This window comes from Budorcas taxicolor, chromosome 20 (genome assembly GCF_023091745.1).
Source record: "Budorcas taxicolor isolate Tak-1 chromosome 20, Takin1.1, whole genome shotgun sequence".
NCBI classification, from domain to species: Eukaryota; Metazoa; Chordata; class Mammalia; order Artiodactyla; family Bovidae; genus Budorcas; species Budorcas taxicolor.
In genome coordinates, this window is record NC_068929.1 from 8,223,744 (window position 1) to 8,244,962 (window position 21,219).

Genomic DNA, 21,219 nt, shown 5'->3' on the forward strand with positions numbered 1-21,219 from the left:
TTGCTAGAGGTAACCAAGCAGTCTACAGCAAAATAATTCAACACTTCCTATCTGGTACCCTGAAATAAGATCATAGTTTCATTTATGTCATTCAACTTACATTTATAAATACCTAGGAAATGGCAACCCCCTCCAGTGTGCTTGCCTGGAGAATCCCAGGGATGGGGGAGCCTGGTGGGCTGCCGTCTATGGGGTCGCAGAGAGTCAGACACAACTGAAGTGACTTAGCAGCAGCAGCAGCAGCAGCATATAATAAGCATTGTACTTGGAATAAAGACAAAGTGATGAGGGGCATACAAAGGATAGAGATGATGAGCCAAGGAATTGGAAAAGAAGGGACCAACATTTCCAGTGCCCCAGTTGGATGTGGAGGCGGACATGGAGGATATGGAGGCGAAAGTGACACCCCGTAGCATCGGGGGAGCCAGACCTCAGGTGGAGAGAGACGCGCACACCAAAATCATGACTGTGGAGACCCATGGGAGGCTGTGATTTTATTGTCTTGGGAAAGCTAAGAAAGCTTCCAGCAGGAAGAGACAGAGAGTGCTGGGTGCTGAAGAGTGAGTATTCACCAGGCAGATAAAACGAGGAAGCACCTTTCAAACTGAGGAACAGCCTGTGCCAAGGCCCAGATGCATCAAAGGACAGAATGTTTGGAGAACAGTTGGATGTCTCTTTAGAGGAAATGAAATAAAATCTTTTCATTTAGTGTAGGACCTGGCACAGAGTAAGTGCTCCATTAAAGTTGGCTAATAGTATTGACAAATGGTCCGTGAACTTGACCTTCAGAGGTTAGCTAAGACTCCAACAGAGAGCCCAATCGCCTTCCAGGGTGGAGGCAGGCTAGGGGTCAGAGGAGGGAGGGAAGCAAGCTTCCGAGAGGGGCCGTGGTGAGAGACACTTCCTGCTTCAGGGGGCCTGTGCTTGTCCCTCCTCCCGGGGCTGCATGTTCTGTTCCCTTCCCCAAAGAGATCCTCCAGATCAGCCTGCTGACCGGGAAGGCAGACCACGCTGGGTCCCAGTCATTGGCTTGCCCTGATGAGCCAGGCCCTGGGGATTCCTCGGCCCCTGGGAGCAGTTAGAAAAGTACCCGGTGAGTCACATGCCCCGGGCAATCACTGCGTAGTCAGAGCTGCGCAGCGCAGCTGGGGAAATGGCAGATTGCAGCACCGAGATCGGTGGGAATGAGCGCTGGGCCAGGAGCCGGCCCTGTTGCCGGAAGACGGTTAGGTAACCCGCCTTTGACATCTGCGTACTGAGTGCCCACTGTGTGCAAGGTGCTGTTTCGGGCTCTGGGAACGTTGCAGAGGCGGACATCCTATCCCCGCTTCAAGGGGTTGCCGTTCTGGAGGAAAAATACGCTCTAACCATGCCCTCCCGTGTTTGTTGATTTACTACTCATACATGCCAAGCCCAGTACCCCACATCGCACCAGCAGGATCTCATCTCATCTCTTTAACAAATCTTGTGATTGTTATCCCGTTTTATAGATGACACTCTCCCGCTTTAGAAGCCTACCCACAGGCCTTCTCTGGCAGTCCAGTGGTTAAGACTCAGCGTTTCCAATGCGGGCGACACTGGCTTGATCCACGGTCAGGGAAAATGAGATCCCACTTGCCAGCTAGGGGTGGCCAATACTAATACTAATACTAAAAACTACCCACAAGGACCTTCTGCAGATCTGCCCATCAGTGCCTTTCAAAAGAGGGTGAGCTAAGGTGAAGTGCAAACAATGACACAGAGCCTTGCTCTCAGCTCACAGTGACCTAACGGGGCAAGCATGAGGGGTCTGGCATCTTCTGATAAGAGTCAGGCCCCGCCTGCCCAAACCACTCTCCTGAACTCTCCTGAAGAGCTTTCGAATGCTTTTGGAGCCATGTAATAATGCCTTTTCCCAGCATTCCTTAATCATCATTACTCCGTACTCAGGCATTTGATTGCTCATCTCTTTCTCAATTCTTTCATGAGGGGAGACTTTCTTTCATGATTGGATTAGGGCTAGAGCAGCCTTCAACCCAGCGGTGCCAGAGGTGAGTCCCCCCTGCCCACCGTCCCATCCCCTATAATTGCCACTTCACTCTCCCTTTCACCCTCTCTCCCGGTACCCATGTGTGACCCCTTCTGTGTGCCAGGCACTTGGGTCAGGAGACCCTAGGGAGGCAGAGGAAGACGCAGGCCTCTGGGAGAAGGGTGACAGATAGGATCCAGAGAGGGGAGCCCAGGAGATTGGAGGAGCCCAGGGGCCCCATCACCTGGCCAGGGGAGAAAACAGCCCCTGCAGGAGTGAGCATTTACAGCTGTGCCTGGAGGCCAGGAGGAGTTGTCCAGGCTAGGGTTCTCTGGGTTAGAGATGCAGGACAGGACGTGACCTTTGGGGGGCTGGATGCCAACCAGGGTGTACCACAGCATCTGGAGGATAAGTCCAGGTAGCAAAGGGCCAGTGAAGACACGAGTGGTCGGAAGGCAAATTCATGAAGGGTCTTCAGAGCTGGGTTAAAGGAAGCGCTTTTCCCTCTCCAACAAGCAGGGACGCAGCATAGCCGCAGAAACCCACTTCCGTGTTGGATTCAATTCAACCAACAGTTAGTGAACATCTCTGATTAACCAGGTTTCTCAGGCGGTGCTAGTGGTGAAGAACCTGCCTGCCAATGCAGGTTAGATGTGAGAGATGTGGGCTCGATCCCTGGGTCAGAAGGGTCCCCAGGGAGGAGGATCACACAGAGTCAGACACGACTGCAGCAGCTTAGCTCGCACACACGCCACGACTGGCCTTGCTCTGGGAATGTGTGTGTGCCAAGCGGTTTCAGTCGCGTCTGATACTTTGCAACCTATGGACAGTAGCCCGCCAGGCTCTTCCGCCCATGGGATTCTTCAGGCAAGAACACTGGAGTGGGTTGCCATGCCCTCCTCCAGGGGATCTTCCCAACCCAGAGCTTGAACCTGTGTGTCTTACGTCTCTGGCATTGGGAGATAGGTTCCTTACCACTAACGCCGCCTGGGAATAATAGACTAAAAAGCAGCACATAAGAGTGATTAAAATAATAGAGATTAAAAATGCCCTCATGGAGCTGGCATTCTAGTGAGAGGAAGAGGGGGAGACAGCCAGTAAACAAGCAAGCAAAAGGTGCCACATGTCAGCTAGGGGTGGAAATCCAGCAGGGGAGGAGAGTGGAGGGCGCCTGGCACAGAGAGTGAGGACTTCAGTGTCAACGGGATGCTGGGGCCCAGACCCCAGGAAGATGAAAGAGGAGCTGCTGATGTTGGGGGCAAGCTGTCCCAAGCTCAGTGAGGCACAAATGCTCAGGCCAAGAGGTGCAGGCTGATCTGAGGAGCAGGAGCCGGTCAGGGAAGCTGAGTGAGACAGGAGGGAGGGTGAGAATGTGAAAGGGCTTTCTTCACCTGTGAGCCCAGAGAGATGGGGGCGCTGGAAGCTTGGCTACTGTGAGAAGCCAATAAAGGCATCTGAGAAAATAGAATGGGTGAATGGCAGGCCCGCCAGCAGCAGAAGCTGGTGGAGGATATGAGATCTCTTCCAGACAAGCTCTGGAAGATATGAGACCTCTCTAACCTTAGATAATGTTGCTCCTAAAACTGACAGCCTTTGTATAAGATGATCATGGGCTGGCATAGCTGTCCATGAGATGGTACTGAATTCTTAAAAAGTACTTTGCAGCAGAATATAATCCACTTTGTGTGGGAAAAATGATTAAATGATAAATAGATGATAAATTGATAGGTAGAGATAGATACAGGGAAAGGAGAGGAGGAAATGGCCAGAGAGAAAGAGGAAGGAAGGGAGGAAATTGCACAGACTTGTTGCCCAGTGGGAACCAACCCTGCAGCTGCCTTGCTCGTGAACTGACTCTAGACTCAGCATAGCCTGACCACCTCCCTCCACAAACCCAATCCTGAACTGTTACCAAAGGTGTACATGTTGCTTTTGATTTTCTTTACTTTCTTTTTTTGGCCACACTGCACAGCATGTGGGATTTTAGTTCCCTGGCCAGGGATCGAACCTGCGCCCCTTGCCCTGGGAATGCAGAATCTTAGCCACTGGACCACGAGGGAAGTCCCTGTTTTTTCACTTTCTTTATCATGAAATATATGAATAAAGAATATGCACAGTCTGGTCCACTGTATTGCCAGAAATGGAAGTCTTAACAATAGATTTTACTGCTGGTTTCCCATAGAGATAGAGAAGGGGGTTACAGGATGCAGGGCTTGTGGAGCCTTCTGGAAACTCCATATAAGTACCCTGCTCCTTTCCCAAAGCCCCTCTCTCCACCTCACCCCCAACTTTCCACTCTTAGCCCCCTTCTCCAAGCACCTTGTCTTCCTTTCCCTTCTTCTTGCTCTTCTGGGCATTTCCTGCTTGGCAAGACCAAAGCTCAGCATCCTGAGTGCTTGACACCACCAACAGTGGGCTGCTGGTCAGGCTGGGACCTGCTGCCCTTTGGCAACCCAGGGTCCCACTTGTGCCCTCAAGAACTGTTTAGAGTGGTCTCTTCTGGAGAGGCTTGGCATGCCATTTTCCTCTCTTCTGAACAATTAAGTTCTTCTCTGAAAGTGAAAGTGTTAGCCCCTCAGTCATGTCCAACTCTTTGTGACCCCACAGACTGTAGCCCACCAGGCTCCTCTGTCCATGGGATTCTCCAGGCAAGAATACTGGAGCAGGTTGCCATTTCCTCCTCCAGGAGATCTTCCTGACTCAGGGATCGAACCCAGGTCTCCTGCTTTGCAGGCAAATTCTTTACTGTCTGAGCCACCAGGGAAACCCTTCTCTACACTACTTTTATGTTTAAAAAAAAATAATTATACTGCCATCTAGGCCTGCCCTTATCATCACAGGGCTCAGACAAAGAGAGCAGAAAGAGGCCTCTGAGCATTGCTTGCCCCTGCCCCTTCCCTTCCCATCCCAGATCCAGGCTCTGGGCAGCTGTGGGAGAACATGTGCTCGGCTCACTCCCAACACTCGAAAGCAAACCCTCGGTCACTCCTCAGCACTAGGCCTGCCCTTGTCAGGTATGACCAGACACAGGCCTCTGCAGGCTCTGGAAGTGGACCTGGGAACGTTCAGGCTGGAATCACATAGATCCGGCTGCCCAGACACGCAGGAAGTCTTAATACCGCATCCACCCAATGGTAGGATTAGGACCGTCTTTCTCTGACATTCTCCAGTATTGTTGGAAACTTTACATCTAACGGAATATGTATGATCTCTGTGGCCCCCAGATTACTTGGCCACATTTTAGGGAATCTGTTTGACTGCAGGATGGCACAGTGGAGAGCTAGGGCACCAGGCAGATCTGTAGGATATTCTGGGTTTTTTCACTTTCTTGCTGAGAGTCCTTGAGCAGGTTCTCTCAGCTGTCTGAGCTTCAGTTTCCTACTCTGTAAAAAGATAAGAGAAATGACCACTTTTCAGAGTCACTGAAAGGATTGAGTGGCCAGGCAAATGAGTGGCACATCTTAAAAATGTAACTATTACTAGTTTTTAAATGCCATTTGATGCCAAGAATATTTTGACGATCCTCCTAGGGTGGTTTCAGAAAGCTTATTTCCTGGTCATAATCACTTCCTCCATCATCCCCTACGTCATTCTCGGTCCTTACTTCACTCACTGTCCCCGCCCTGCCTCTCCCACGAGCCACATCACCGCTCCCTGCCTCAGGCTTAGCCGACTCCCCACCCCCACCCCCAACCCCGCCTCAACTCCAGGGTTCAGCCTGAGAAAAAAAGTGCCAAGAGGGCACACTTTCTCTTTTTCTTCAGGATGCTCTTTTGACCTTTTCCCTCTCCTTGACCCATTTCAGACCCTTTTATTCACTTCTGCAGAAACCCTGTGATTGAGCAAAAATCAAGCGTGTTACTGCTCCCAGGGTTATTTGCAGGTTATACTGGATAAGCTGAGGCTTTGCCACTCGCTCAGGGGGAAAAAAGCTGGCTGAGAGCCAGAGACTTGGGTTCAAAGTTTTGTGTCTGTGCTGCCTAATTGTGGGGTCTCTGATGAGGTCGTTTTTACCTCTCTGAGCCTCAGTGCTCTCACGTACAAAATGGAAGAAGGATTCCTACCCAGCAGTTTGTAGCACAGATCACTGACATGTGTCGGGTATGGAGAAATAGGACTTTGGTTAGCATTAGCAGTTAGTGGAGGTCAGATCATGCAGGGCCTTGAAAAGTAACTAATGGACTTGGGCTTCATCCTGAGGGCACTGGGGGAGCAGTGATGACTTTCAGCAGGTGGTGGTCATACTCAGTGCTGGAGCTGTGGTGGGGGACGTCTTGCTCTGGGTGACAAGACGGGGAGAGGCAAGAGGCAGCGGAGCAGCCGTGAGACCTCAACTCAGGCAGTGGCTGGAGAATGAGGAGGAGGAACAGATTCGAGAGCTGGCCTGGAATTGGCATCCCCTCGGGAGGAGGTGTCCTCCTTCTCCACTCCTGTCAACTACAGGGTCTGAGAGCCTCTGTGCAGCACTGGTCTCCTGGATTTAACCCTGGATGGGGGCACAGGAGAAGCAGGAGGAAGGAGAGCCTGAGAGGGGGGCAAGGTGAAAGTCAGGGGACATCTGACTTTTTTCTTTCCCAATTTTTCAAACACTGATTTTTAGCTAGAACAGTCAAAACCTGGCAAAAAATGAAGGAAAACAAATTTTTTACTGAGAAATAATCATATCTAATTTTCACTGAACTCTTACTGTCTGCCAGGTTCCACGACAGCCATTTTACTCCATACTCTCACCTGGCGGCTCAGACGGTGAAGCGTCTCCCTACAATGCGGGAGACCCGAATTCAATCCTGGGGTTGGGAAGATCTCCTGGAGAAGGAAATGGCAACCCACTCCAGTATTCTTGCCTGGAATATCCCACGGACGGAGGACCCTGGTAGGCCACAGTCTATGGGATCGCAGAATCGGACACGACTGAGCGACTTCACTTTCTTTCTTTCTTTCTCATTTAATCATGACGATTAGCCCATGGAGCAGGTATCATCTGTGATCTCACTCTTAGAGATGAGGAGCATAGGAACAGAGAGATTGACGATGGTGTCTAAGGTGAGAGAGGACACGGACCGTGATTCAAGGTTGTCAGACCTCAAACCCCCAAGTACCTAGAGGACAATGAAACATCTGAGAACAGAACAAAAAGAAAAGCAGAAGTCTGGGATGTTCGGTAACGGTGGGGTAGTCACTCTTCCCTACAAATAGTCAGCAACCCTTAGAAAAAATTGTGCAATATGACATAAGTGGGAAAAGCACGTTAGATGCAGTGTGACTACAAGTACATTCTAGAAGTCCATGAACACAAGACACTATTCACAAAAGCAATAAAGAATATAAGGTACCTAGGATAAGCTGTGAAAGCCTTTTAAAGAAAGTTATAAAATTTCATTAAATGACCTTAAAGAAAACCTAAATGGAGACACATGCTATGTTGGTGGATAGGAAGGCAGTTTTCCTCAAAATGTCCTAACACTATTTCAGGCAAAAACCCAGCTCAGTTTTTTGTATAACTTGGCATGCTGTATCTTCAAAATATACAGAAGAGCAAAGGGCCCAGAAAGGCTAAGACAATCCCAAGCGGATTTCTGGGCAGGGGCTTAGCTTCCCCGATATCAAATTAGTAAAGCAACCACAAAAATGAAGGGCCCCCAAAAGGGATCCACACATATGAGAAAGCCTGATTTTGTTATTTTATTATTGCTCTTTAATTCTACTTATTTACTTTTTAGAAAATTTGGATGGCAGATGCCCTGAAGGCCAGAGAGGAAATAAACATTGATTCCACAAATAAATCTGGGGAATTCGGCTATCCAGATGGGGAAAACAATACCCTTGGCACATAAAAGATCAATTTCAGGTGGGTCAAGGCCTTAAAAGTGAAAGAAAAAGCTTAAAATTCTTTTTTTTCCTTTTTTTAAAATATAAAATTCTTAAAAGAATTATTCAGCCATGAAAAATAAGGAAATCCTGCCATTTGTGACATGGATGAGCTTTGGGGGCATTATGCTAAGGGAAATAAGTCAGACAGAGAAGGACAAATGCTATGTGATATCATGTATATGTGGTATCTGTTGGCAGAGCTTGGAGGGGTGGAGACAATGGGGCGATGTTGGTCAAAGGGTATGAACTTCCAGTTACAGATGAATAAATGCTGAGGATCTAATGTATAACACGGTAACTGTATTTACGATACTGTATTTTGTCCTTGATATGTGCTGAGACTAGATCCTAAATATTCTCATCACACACACACACAGACAGTAACTATGTGAGATGACGAATACGGTAACTAATCTTATTGTGGTGATCATTTCACAATATGTGATACATACAGTAAATCATCGTGTTGTAGACCTTAAACTTACACAATGTTATTTGTCAGTTGTGTCTCAATATAGCTGGGGGCAAAAGCCTTAGAAGAAAATATAGAATACCTTTATGATCTCAGGCAGAGACAGATTCTGAATTAAGCAGAAGTCAGAAAGTACAATCATAAAGAAAAAGATTTGAAAGAAAAACATTTGGCTAAATTAAAATAATTTCCTTTCCATCAAAAGACATCAAAAGAGATGAGATGACAAGCCATAAATTTGGAAAAGACATTTGTACTGTATACTCAATAAATGTTTAGTATCCAAAATAGATAGTCTTCCAATTCATAAAACTAAGGCAAACAATTTAATAGGAAAATGGACAAAAGACTTAGATATTTTACATAAGAGGAAATAAATATGACCAAGAAACTCATGGTAAGATACTGAATATTGTTATTACTCATGAAAATGTAAAATAAAACCACATTGAAATATCATTTCACACCCACCAAACTGGCAAAAATGGTAAGTTTCACAATAGTGTGATGAAATGAGAACAATCATCTATTCTTGATGATGAATATATTGATCCTGCCACAATGGAAAATAATACACATACATATATCTTCAGTTCAGTTCAGTTCAGTCACTCAGTCGTGTCCGACTCTTTGCGATCCCATGAATCACAGCACGCCAGGCCTCCCTGTCCATCACCAACTCCCAGAGTTCACTCAAACTCATGCCCATCGAGTCGCTGATGCCATCCAGCCATCTCATCCTCTGTCGTCCCCGTCTCCTCCTGCCCCCAATCCCTCCCAGCATCAGGGTCTTTTCCAGTGAGTCAACTCTTCACATGAGGTGGCCAAAGTATTAGAGTTTCAGCTTCAGCGTCAGTCCTTCCAATGAACAGCCAGGACTGGTCTCCTTTAGGATGGACTGGTTGGATGTCCTTGCAGTTCAAGGGACTCTCAAGAGTCTTCTCCAACACCACAGTTCAAAAACATCAATTCTTTGGTGTTCAGCTTTCTTCACAGTCCAACTCTCACATCCATACATGACCACTGGAAAAACCATAGCCGTGACTAGACGGACCTTTGTTGGCAAAGTAATATCTCTGCTGTTTAATATGCTATCTAGGTTGGTCATAACTTTCCTTCCAAGGAGTAAGCATCTTTTAATTTCATGGTTGCAATCACCATCTGCAGTAATTTTAGAGCCCCCAAAATAAAGTCTGACACCGTTTCCACTGTTTCCCCATCTATTTCCCATGAAGTGATGGGACCAGATGCCATGATCTTCGTTTTCTGAATGTTGAGCTTTAAGCCAACTTTTTCACTCTCCTCTTTCACTTTCATCAAGAGGCTTTTTAGTTCCTCTTCACTTTCTGCCATAAAGGTGGTGTCATCTGCATATCTGAGGTTACTGATATTTCTCCCGGCAATCTTGATTCCAGCTTGTGCTTCTTCCAGTCCAGCATTTCTCATGATGTCCTCTGCATGTAAGTTAAAGAAGCAGGATGACAATATACAGCCTTGACGCACTCCTTTTCCTATTTGGAACCAGTCTGTTGTTCCGTGTCCGGTTCTAATGGCTGCCTCCTGACCTGCATATAGCTTACTATGCAACAGTTCAGTTATTACTGCATAACTGGAAAAACTCCCGCATACATGTGCCAGGGCGTATGTGCTAGCGTGGTCATGGCTGTCTTGCTCGTCAGCAATTCTGGAATCACTTTATATGCACACTAGAATGGCTGTTACTAAAAGAAGAAGAAGAAAGAAAGAAAGAATAAATGTTGACAAGCATGTGGAGAAATTGGCATCCTTATGAGCTGCTGGGAGGATTGTACCATGGTGCGGCCGCTGTGGGAAACAGTGTAGCGTTTCCTCAGGGATGAAAAGTAGAATTAACACATGACCCAGCAATTCCATGTCTGGAGATACACCCAAAGGAATTGAAAGCAGGCCCTCCAACAGATATTTGTACACCTGTGTTCATAAACACATTATTCTCAGGATCCAAAGGTCGAAACAACCGAAGTGTCCATCAACAAATGAATGGATAAACAAAACGTGGTATATATACACAATGGAATATTATTCAGCCTTAAAAAGAAGGAAGTGTCAACACATGCTACAATATGAATGAATCTTTAGGACATTATTCTAAGTGAAATAAGCCAGACACAAAAAGACAAAGACTTTATGATTCTACTCACATGAGACATTTAGAGCAGTAAAACCTAACAGAGAGGGAAAGCAAAATGGTGGCTGTCAGACATTGTGGAGAGGAGAGAGTGGAGAGTCACCGTTTAATTGCTACAGATTTCACCTTGGGAAGATGAAAAAAGTTCTTCAGATGGATGGTAGTGATGTTTGCATAACCATGTGAATCACTTAATGCCATTGAACTATACACTTAAAAGTGGTTAAAAATGGTAAATTTTATGTTAATATATATTTTATCACAACAAAATATATCTTTAATCATTCCATTTAATGAAATATTTCAAAGAAAAAAAATCCTGGAAGCTATCCATAGGTCCAGCCGCAGGAGAATGGATAAATAAACTGGAATGCGACATACACATACAAAGAATGAGTAATCTACGCTTGCACACATCAGTGCGGCTGAATCTCGCAAAGATCATAAATGAAAGAAGCAAGCTGGAAAACAAGGCACCTCAATGATATCAAGGTAAAAAGCATTACACTGTATGTTTACACAACACAAATGCAGTAAAACTGTAAAGAGAGCAAAGGAATGGCAGAAAATTCAAAATGGCGGCTGCCTCTGAGTGGGTTGGGAGACAGGGACGCATGGGGGCTTGCTTCTAAGCTACTCGTGAAGTTCTGTTTCTTACAATGGGTCATGGATACATGAGTATTCACTCTGTAATTCTTTAAATTATACATCTGCATTATATATACTTTGGGTATATCTATATTACATACATTTTTAAAAACCTGACTGAACAACCACAGCAAATTACACAGAAAAAAAAGACTGAAAGAATTCTAAATGTGATGGTATCTCAGTAGTGGAACTCTTTTACTTTCTCTTTTTCTCTATTTTTAAAATATTCTTTCACCCTTTCATACTGAAAAGAGCACTAAACCATATTAAAGGAAACAAAAAATGAAGAGAGCTTTTCCCTCAGATTTTCTCAGAGAAAAGGGAAATGAGACAAAATGGGTGAAAGCTTTGGGCTTTCCCTAATTTTAGTAGTAACAGATGACTTTGGGATTTTGAGGCAGAGATAATGAATTTTAATTGTTATCTTGAGGAGGGGAACTGTTCCTCCCAAAGTGAACTCCCCCATCCCTCTTCTCAGGAAACCCCTGCCAGTTTCAAGAGTGGGCAGCGGGTTCTGATGCCCTTTTGAAACAAGGGACGTCACTAAGGAGATGAAGCCACGGGGCTCAACCAGACCTTGGTGGGACTGATTTCAGATCCCCTGAAATCAGGGCATGCATCCCTTTTCTAGAGCCTTAAAGACCAGATGAAAGAGAAGATTAAGAGTAACATCACAGAGCTAAGAGAAACATTTGAGCTAGGAGATGGCTTGAGAAAATATGGTCCCATACAGTCGCCACACAGTTATATAGTGTGATTGCGTTTGGGTAAATTTACTTCAAGAGATTATGGGTTTCTCTTCCCAGCACTGTTATCTTGTGTGTCTCCTCTCTCTCACATCAGTGAGACACGAGTGAACACTCAACTCAGCTCTTCACTCTCTTGAGGCATTCATGTACTCCACAAACACTGTTTGGGACCTGGAGGTGCAGGTGAGTGAGACAGTGACTCTCACTTCGAGGACCTAACCCCTGTTAATGAAAAAGTTAATACTCAATCTAAGAAAGGAACTGAATATTTTATTGGAGCCAATTATAACCTGGGAGATAGTCTTTCAGAACGCTCTAAGGACGGCTCTGCCCATTAGAGGTCAAAACATGGTAATATAAATTTTTGAGACAAAGGTTATATGTCAATGACTCATCACTGACAGTTTACACAATCCAAATCTATGCATACAAAGAGTAGTGGGTCATGGATCATCTTGATCCCAAGCTGAGACTGAAAAGGACTGTTATCTCCAAAGGATGTTTAGTTAACACAGCTGTACAATACTTACTAACGGGGAGGGAAGGGGCCCAGAGAGGCAAAGAAAAATTTTATGTTTACATTTTTCTTACCTTGCCATAAAATATGAATTTTATGTCATCACCCTTAAGAAGAGGAAGGCACATATAATGGCAATTAGAATAGGAGGGGAAATGCTTTGATAACAATAAATACAAGACATTGAGGGCACAAAGGAGGAACATCTAACTTAGCCTATGGGCGACAGGAGAGGCGCCCACAAGGGGATGGTCCCTGCACCAAGGTGCACAGGATGAGTTACAGTGAACCAGGCACAGAGGGGCTAAGATGGGGAGCTGGTCTGCCACACGCAGAGTGGACTGCATGGGCAAGGATGAGGAGGAGAGAAACAGCTGGGCCTGAAGAGAACCCTAAGTAGCTTGTTTTTTCTGGACTGTAATATTGTGACTTATAATAAGAAAGATAAATTTGGTCTTTGTCCAGTTTCTGATGCAGTGCTTCTAAAACCTTAGGAATTTCCTCAGTGATTAAAGTTGTCTTTTTTTAAAAAATAAGAATTTTTAAAAATTAATTTTAATTAATTTTTTATTTTTTTAAAGTCTTTGTTGAATTTGTTTCAATACTGCTTCTGTTTTAGGCTTTGGTTTTTTTGTTGTGAGGCACTAGCTCCTGATCTGGGATCAAAGCCTGCGTTGGAAGGGGAAGTCTTAACCAGTGGACAACCAGTGAAAAGAAAGCGAAAGCGAAAATCGCTTTCATGTCCGACTCTTTGGGACCCCATTGAATATACAATACGTGGAATTCTCCAGGCCAGAATACTGGAGTGGGAAGCCTATCCCTTCTCCAAGGGATCTTCCCAACCCAGGGACCGAAGCGGGGTCTTCTACACTGCAGGCAGATTCTTTACCAACTGAGCTATCAGGAAAGCCGGACTGCCAGGGAAGCCCCTAAAGTTGTCTTTAGATATTCGTAGCAAATTCCTTTCAACCACACCTGGGTTTATGTTAATGAGGTGACTCGGAAAGCCTCTAAGGATGAAAGCTGTTTGACAGGGGAACCAACTACGTGATTGGAGGGGTGTAACTTAGCTGTCTCCCTGAACTCCAGGAAGGCGAGAGGGGCTGGAGATTGAGTTCAATTACTAATGGCCAATGATTTAATCCATAGTGCTTATGTAATTAATGAAACCTCTGTAAGAACTCAAAACGATGAGGTTCAGAGAGCTTCCAGGTTGGTAAACATGTGGAGGTGCTGGCAGAGTGGTTCCTTGGAGAAGGCATGCAAGCCCCTTCCACATACCTCGTCCCAAGTACTTCATCTGACTCTCATCTGTATCCTTTATAATATCCTTTATAATAAACTGGTAAACCGAGAGCCACTCTAGTAAGTTAATTGAACCCAAAGAGGGGCTCATGGGAATCTCCCCTTGCTGGCCACTCAGAAGCACAGGTGACAACCTGGACTTGAGAATGGCATCGAAGTGGGGCAGTGGGCACTTAGCTTGTGGGATTTAATGCTATCTCCAGGTAGACAGTGTCAGAATGGAGTGAATTGCTCGGAGGTGTCAGAAAACACACGCTGGATGGAGAACTGATGACAAGGCATGCCTGGCCACAGGGAGCTGGAGAAATGACAAGAAGCCTTCTGTCTAAAAGATCTATTCTTACCCAGTCGGGGGACTTAGACTCAGTCCTTTGCGAACTGGGGTGCCATGCAGGTGTTTTAACAGGGAATGGAGGTCGTCGATTTGTCTCTTGAATTATGATTAATGTGCCATTAAAATAGCCCCTCTGATGACATCATAAACCAGGAAACTTAGAGCACAAACCACAAGCAGATTAGATAAAGGGCAGGTACAATCCAAACTCAGACAAATCCACGTCTGAGTCCTGCCCCCCTTCTCACCTGCTGGGGTGAGTCACCTGGCTCTCTGAGCCATGCTTGCTCTTCTGGAGTGGGGCTGACGTGAAACACCGCCCCTGGAGGCCCTGAGCATAGATCTCTATCCACCTGAAAAGAAACCTCCCAGATAGATTATCAGTCCAAAAGTGAAGTGGCAGAAGAATATGTATGAGACAAACACAAGCCAAAAGGCAGAGAAAAAAGTTAGCAAGACTCACACCAAATTGAAAACAGCGACTCCTTCTAGAGAGGTGGAAGAAAACCAAGACTGGAGTTAGGGATCAAAGGAAGATTTAGCCTTATCTGTGAAGTGCTATTTTCTCTTTTTTACACGGAAGATGTATTCCTATACTACTTGTGTATTTAAAAATTAATTTTAAAATAACCTAACAAAAGTCCTTGACAGTGAGAAGATATTTGATCAGTGTTCCCTCCTGCTTGCTCTCACAGTGAGATTTGGGGCCTTTCCAGCCCCATTTCCCAATTCCAACCCTAGGTGAAGGCCGGCCTGTCACAGTCACTCAACAAATGTTTGTAGAAGACCTTTCTGATAAGGTAGTAGGTCTCTTGCAAGGGGGTTAAAGGTCTCCCTTGGTGAACCTGAGACCCCACAGTCTCCCCCAGAGACCACCTGAGGCACTTAATCCTCAGTGTCCCCATCCTGCCCAGGACACTGCCCTCCCTCTGGCCTTCTGGTAGACCCTCGGCTCCATGGGAAGCTCCACTCTGCCTCCTCTCTCCTGGCCTTAGAGCTCCTGGCTGGCAAAGTAGAGAGATGCCGGCTTCCACTGCCTTCCCAAAGAAAGGCTGGGGTCACCCCTGGCCACCAAAAGGCCCCGTCCAGTGAAGAAAACCTTCAGAAGTGGGTGCCCTTGCTGGGGGCTGAGAGGACAAGAGAGACTTCATTTTCCACTGTGAACCCCCTTTCCTGTCTGAATATCTTTTTAAATAGTTACTTTTTATATTAAATTATCACTGTTTCTTTAAATAATTAATTTGTGAAAACAAAAACATCTCACAAAAGCTAATCCTATTTTGAAAACCCTGACTGAGGCCAGATTAGAGTCTTTGATCAATGTAGACTTGAATGGAGTCAGGGCCGAAAAAGGAGTGGTCTTTTGATGAATGGGGTGACTCTTCTGGAGCGGAAGCTAGAGTTAATGTCTCCTTCATCCAAAATACCTATACACTGGGACTTCCCTGGTGATCCACTGGTGAAGACTGTATGCTTCCAATGCAGGGGGTCTGGGTTTCAATCCCTGGTTGGGGAACTAAGATCCCAGATACCACGGAGCACAGCCAAAAAAAACACAAAAACCCAACAACCCACTGACTAGAGCTCAGTGAGGATTTCTTTCATTTACACTTATGTATTTATTTTATTTTTTTTAGGATTTCTTGGATTTAACTCACATGGGAAACCATGTCTCGGGTCTGCTAAAAATGTACTTGCTTTGGAAAGGAGGAGAGAAAATGAGAGGATAGAATGAATTCGCAGAGCAAGGAAAGGGCTTGGTTGTCCTTCAGATCTTTTCACTTCACCCTGAGGGGCGGATGGGACTTGGTATCCAGCTAAACCCAGATCCAAGGCAGGGGGAATTCACATATGACAACTGGATAAACACTCACCCCCTCAACTATCCCGTGAGGTGGGCATTCTCTCCATTTTGCAGAGCAGGAAACGGCGATTATGGTGGGAAATTAGACAGCCCCAAGGTGACTCAGACAGGTATCAGCTGAACTAGGCTTGGGATTCTGACCTCTGACTTCAAAGCTTTCTCTTCCACCTTTGACCTCACCTCTCATCATGCAGCTCTTGGGGTTCCAGTGAGCCCGCTTTTCATCTGATTTTTCTCCATTGGAATACATGAACCTTGCCAGAGGCACATTATTATTGGGCTTACCTATATTCACCACTATTTGGGGGGCACTATACACTCCTGCGTGGGAGGAATTTCGGCCTTGTGCACTAGCAAATCATCAGCTTGAGTGATGAGTGAACAGCTGGAGATCCATGATTTACAGATGAAGAGGGTGAAGCTCAGGGAGCTGAAGGGATTTACTTCAGTTACACGGGAGTCGCACCCAGAGCCTTCCAGGGTTCCCTTTCTGTTTCCTCCTCAGAGTCAAGGTTGGCTTACCACCCAGCCCACCACCAGCCTACCCTGAGGAAACACAGCTCCACCCTCAGCCAGGAGAACAGCCCCATCTGCTCCCTGGGTGTCCCACACACCACGACACACAGTCATGCCCAGGCCACACAAAGGCCTCCCCAAGTCCCCAGGTTCAGCCAAGGGGCAGGGATGGAGGGAAGGGCCATGGGGGGTGAAGCCGCTGGCAGACACCCGAGGTGCAGGCCCCACCCAGCCCCAAGCCATGCCACAGACTGCGGAAGAAAGGGTCCAGGTGAACTCCAGGCCAGAAAGAGAAGAGGAAGACGCCCAGGTGATGCCGAGTCACCAAGCCGGCGCAGCTGACTGCTGCCGGCAGAAGGGAGCACCGAGTTGAGTAGGACCTCAGCCCCGTGAGCTTCTCAGGTCTTGAAAAGCATGGATGGAATGCCACAGCAGAGGCAGCCAGATGTGCCCTGTCCAACACTTGCGGATGGCTGATGGGGGGCGTGCTTGTGTTCTCTGATTTTCACGAGAAGGGGTTTCCCTCAACACTTGTGGGGTCCCCTCACCTACTGTCTGGGGAGATGGGTGAATTCTGATTGGCAAGTTGTCACCCGGGGTCTGTGACTATGCTGTCCAGCTCTTTGGGAAGGAGGCTGCCCACAGGGAACCGCTTTCTGCTCTGCCTTATCCCAGATCCCAGATCACCCCAGGGAGGCCTGACCTTTTCCTGCCCTTCCTGTGCCTGCCTGGGTCTGTATGCTTCATTCAGAGATTCACCGACAGGAAGCCCCGATGCAGATAGTAGTCCCATTTGTTCCAAGCACAGCCAGGAAAGAGAGGACATATACTGGGCTCCCGCAAAGCCTTAAATCAAAATATTGTGGTGCAACCCCGCTTTGTATACTTCAGGGCCCCTAACTGTCTGTAGAAGAAAGTTCACGCTTTGAACACGTCTCTCAAAGCCCCTCACAGCCTAGTCCCCACCTACTTACCTCTCCAGCTTGACGTAACCCATGGCCACAGCCACCGCCTGCTCTCCCAACGCCATGCTTTTGTGTCCTTCCCAGGATGTATCCAGCCCCCGAGATGGGCCCCACGATGACCCCCACCTCCTGGTATTCACACCCTTGTGAGATTCCCTCCCTTCGAGTGGAGGCTGGACTTATGAATGAAAGAAGGTGGAAATGACAGCACTCACCTTGGAGAGACTTCATAGAAGGCTGGCTCTCTCACTTGGCAGGGAGAAGCCATGTCATGACCAGTGTTAAGGACAGGCCCACGTGGCGAGGGCTAAACTCTCCTCCAACAGCCCCGTGGGTGAGCCTGGGTCCACCAGCTCCAGTCGTCTTGAGACTGCAGCCTTGACCAACAGCCTGACTGTAGCTTCATCATGGATCCTGAGCCAGAACCACCGAGGTAGCTGCTCCTGGATTTCTGACCATCAGAAACCGCAAGGCAGTAAATTGCTTTTTAAGTCTGGGATAATTTGTTACACAGCAATAGATAACGCAGTCAACCTGCTTTTCTCCTTTTCTCCCTAAAATCTACTTATTCTTCAAGGTCTCAGCTCAGATTCTTCTTCTTCCTTGAAGCTTTTCCTAAGTCCCTGTAGAAGATACCTGACGATTTTTCCTCCCAACATCCTCTCCTTCTTTGGGAATGCTGCTCTGACTTTCTTTCTTTCTTTTTAAAGGCCTTGCTATGGGATCTTAGTTCCCCGACAAAGGATTAAATTTCAGCAGTGAGAGTACTGAGTCCTAACCACTGGACTACCAGGGAATTCCCACCCCTGACCGTTCTTTAGGAAACCACATTTCTTCCATCTGAATCTGCGTGTGTTGAATAAGGCTGATTCCACTCCAGGCTCGAGGGTGGGGATTCAGTCTAGGCTTGGCCTATCCCTTCTCCTGAGCCCACTATGCTGGTCTGCGAACCCCTGAGGCTCAGCCCTGGAGCCTTTGCCTGAGGCAGCAGGAAACAGCTTGCCTTCAGCTGCTGGAGTTGCAGAGCTGGAAAAACAGCCTGGAGCAATAGGCAAGCATTTTGCTAGCACAAAAGGAAAGCCTCTCTAGAGACAAAGTCAGAACTTAAAAGATGAGCCTATGGGACTTCCCTGGTGGGCCAGTGGTTAAGACTCTGCACATCCACAGCAGATCCCACATGTCTTGTGGCACAGCAAAATAAATAAATAAATAAAGGTGAGCCTAGGGATGGGGAGAGAGATTCCTGTTGCAATTATTGAAGTGCCTGAAACCAAATCTATGTCTGGACTTTTCTTTCTTCCTTCTTTTTTTTTTTTTCTCTTCTCTTTGTTTTTCTCTCTCTCTGGCCCTAGGCAGGATATGTTAATTTGAGATGATCTCAGCCACCTTGAACTGAAAGTGTTCAGACCAATTTACTCCCATGGGTAGAATTAGGAACACTCTACCAGCCTCCTAGAACCTCCAGTGCTGCCCCTAACACAGCGCTTACCATGAAATTGTACCCGCACAAGGAGCTGGGGCCCCTGAGGTCGATTCTCTGTTATAGCAACACACTTCTGCTTACCTCCTTCCTGCTTTCTCTACACAGGGATGTGTTGTGTTTCTTTCTACAGCCAGAGGATCTGTCATAAGGAGGTGTCCACTGAATAACTTAAAATGGATGAGTGAATGAATGACAGTCTTCTAGCTGGCCAGGAGACGTTACAGAGCAAGAAAGGAAAATTTGTTGAGAAGCCTGTTATGAGGCCCAAGTTACCCTCAATACCTCTTCAAGCTGACAAAGGACTATTATTTCTTAAGCTCTTCATCCAGGCCACAGTTGAACCAGCCACACCCCTAGAACACAAACCAGGCTCCTATTACAGAAAAACAAATCTGACCTGGCCATTTCCCTGCCTCAAACAACTTTCCGTGATGCGTTTGGCAAGAGCGGATAGAGACCAGTGAGCGTTTGGAGCCAGGGAACTTTCTACATTATAGAATGTTCATGTGTTTATCAATTGATTAATTCAGCAAGCATTTAATTAGCACCTGCTGTATGCCTGGCCCTGTACATGTTACTTCACCTTTACAGCAAGCTTTTAGGCCATGTATTTGTTAACTGTTGCTGCATAACAAATTGTCCCAAACTTAGTCGCTTAGAACAACAAACTTCTCATTTCCTGGGATCCAGATGCAGCTCAGCCGAATGCCTCTGGGTCAAGGTCTCCCGGGAGGTTGCAGTCAAGTTGTGGGTCAGGGCTGCGGTCAGCTCAAGGCTCAACTGAGGCTGAGGGATCCACTCCAAGTTCAGTCACATGGTTGCTGTCCGGTGCCAGAAGATTCACCAGTGAGCTCTCCATAGGACCTCTCCACAGGGCTGCTGGCTTGCCCAGAACGGTTGATCTGAGAAACAGTGTTCAAGGCAGAAGCCACAATCTTTCTGTATCTTAGTCTTAGGAGTGACTTGCCACTGCATCTGCCATATTCTGTTCATTCAAAGTGAATCACAAGTCCAGCCTACACTGTAAGGACAGAGATTATGAAAGCGTTTGGATACAAGGAGGTGGGTTTATTGGGATGGTGATTTTAGAGGTTACCAGCCACAGGAAAGGTATGTTTATCCTTCACTGCATACTCAGACAACCATCTAGTTAAACTGTGTGTCCATGTCTCTCAGCTAGAGAGTCATCTGATTGCAGTGCTTTACCATTTCGCTAAGCCTGTTGGGGGTGAGGCGGAAGAAGGCAGGGAGGATGTGCTGGCAGAACAACGAATGGGGGATGGGATCTTTATTGACGGTCTACACTGTGCAACTGAATACCCATGAGTTAGTGGCTTACACTAAACATTTATTATCTCACAAAGTTTCTAAGAGTCAGGAGGAATCCAGGAGCGACTTAGATGAGTGGCTCTGGACGAGGGCTTCTCGGCTGTAGTTAAGCTGTGGGCTGGAGCTGCAGCTCTGAAGACTTAGAGGCTCAGGACCCACTTCTAGGATGACTTGCTCACATGGCTGTTGGCAGGAGGCCCCAGTTCTTTGCCATCCGACGCCTCTCTAACCGTGCTTGAGTATCTTTATGACCTAGAAGCTGGTTTTCTCCAGAACAAGTGATTCAGGAGAGCCTAAGAAGAAGCCTCAATGCCCTTACTACCTAGCCTGCAGAGTCATATGAGGTGATTTCTGCAATGTCCTGTAGGTTACCTAGCTTGGCACTTCACATTGTGGGAGGTGATTACACGAGGGCATGGGAATATCAGCCACTTGAGGCTGGCTACAATAGGGTCCTGAAAGATTAGCAATCCTAAAACTCAGTTTTTAGTAAGTTACTTCCTTGGTCAAGAGATGCAGGGTTTTCTCATTTACTGTAACACAATGTCTGATTTCCTTTGTCCCATCTTACACTGTCTTCTGGGCACACAGGCCTTCTGGGACTGGCTTACAGACCTCAAGAGTCCCCACAGAGATCTCTGTTGATGTGTCCCTTCCCCCCATTCTCTCTGGGAATTCTTACAGAAGGCCTGCCTCTCTGGGAAGCTGCCATTCAGCCTTCAATACATAATTGTGGCCCCCCACCACCTGCCCCACTATGTGCAGGCTCCGGTTGGGTGCTAGGATACAGTGATGAGCAAACAGACATCCATCCTCCATGGAGAACTTCCAGTCAACATGGGGAGGTAGACACTAGCCAATTAATAATAACCGCATCACAAACTGTGACAATTTCTCCCCCTAAAAACCTATGGGTGCCATGTGAGCATATAATGGGGGTCCGGGCCTATTCTGCATGTGGTAGTTGAACCAAGTCAAGAGATTAACT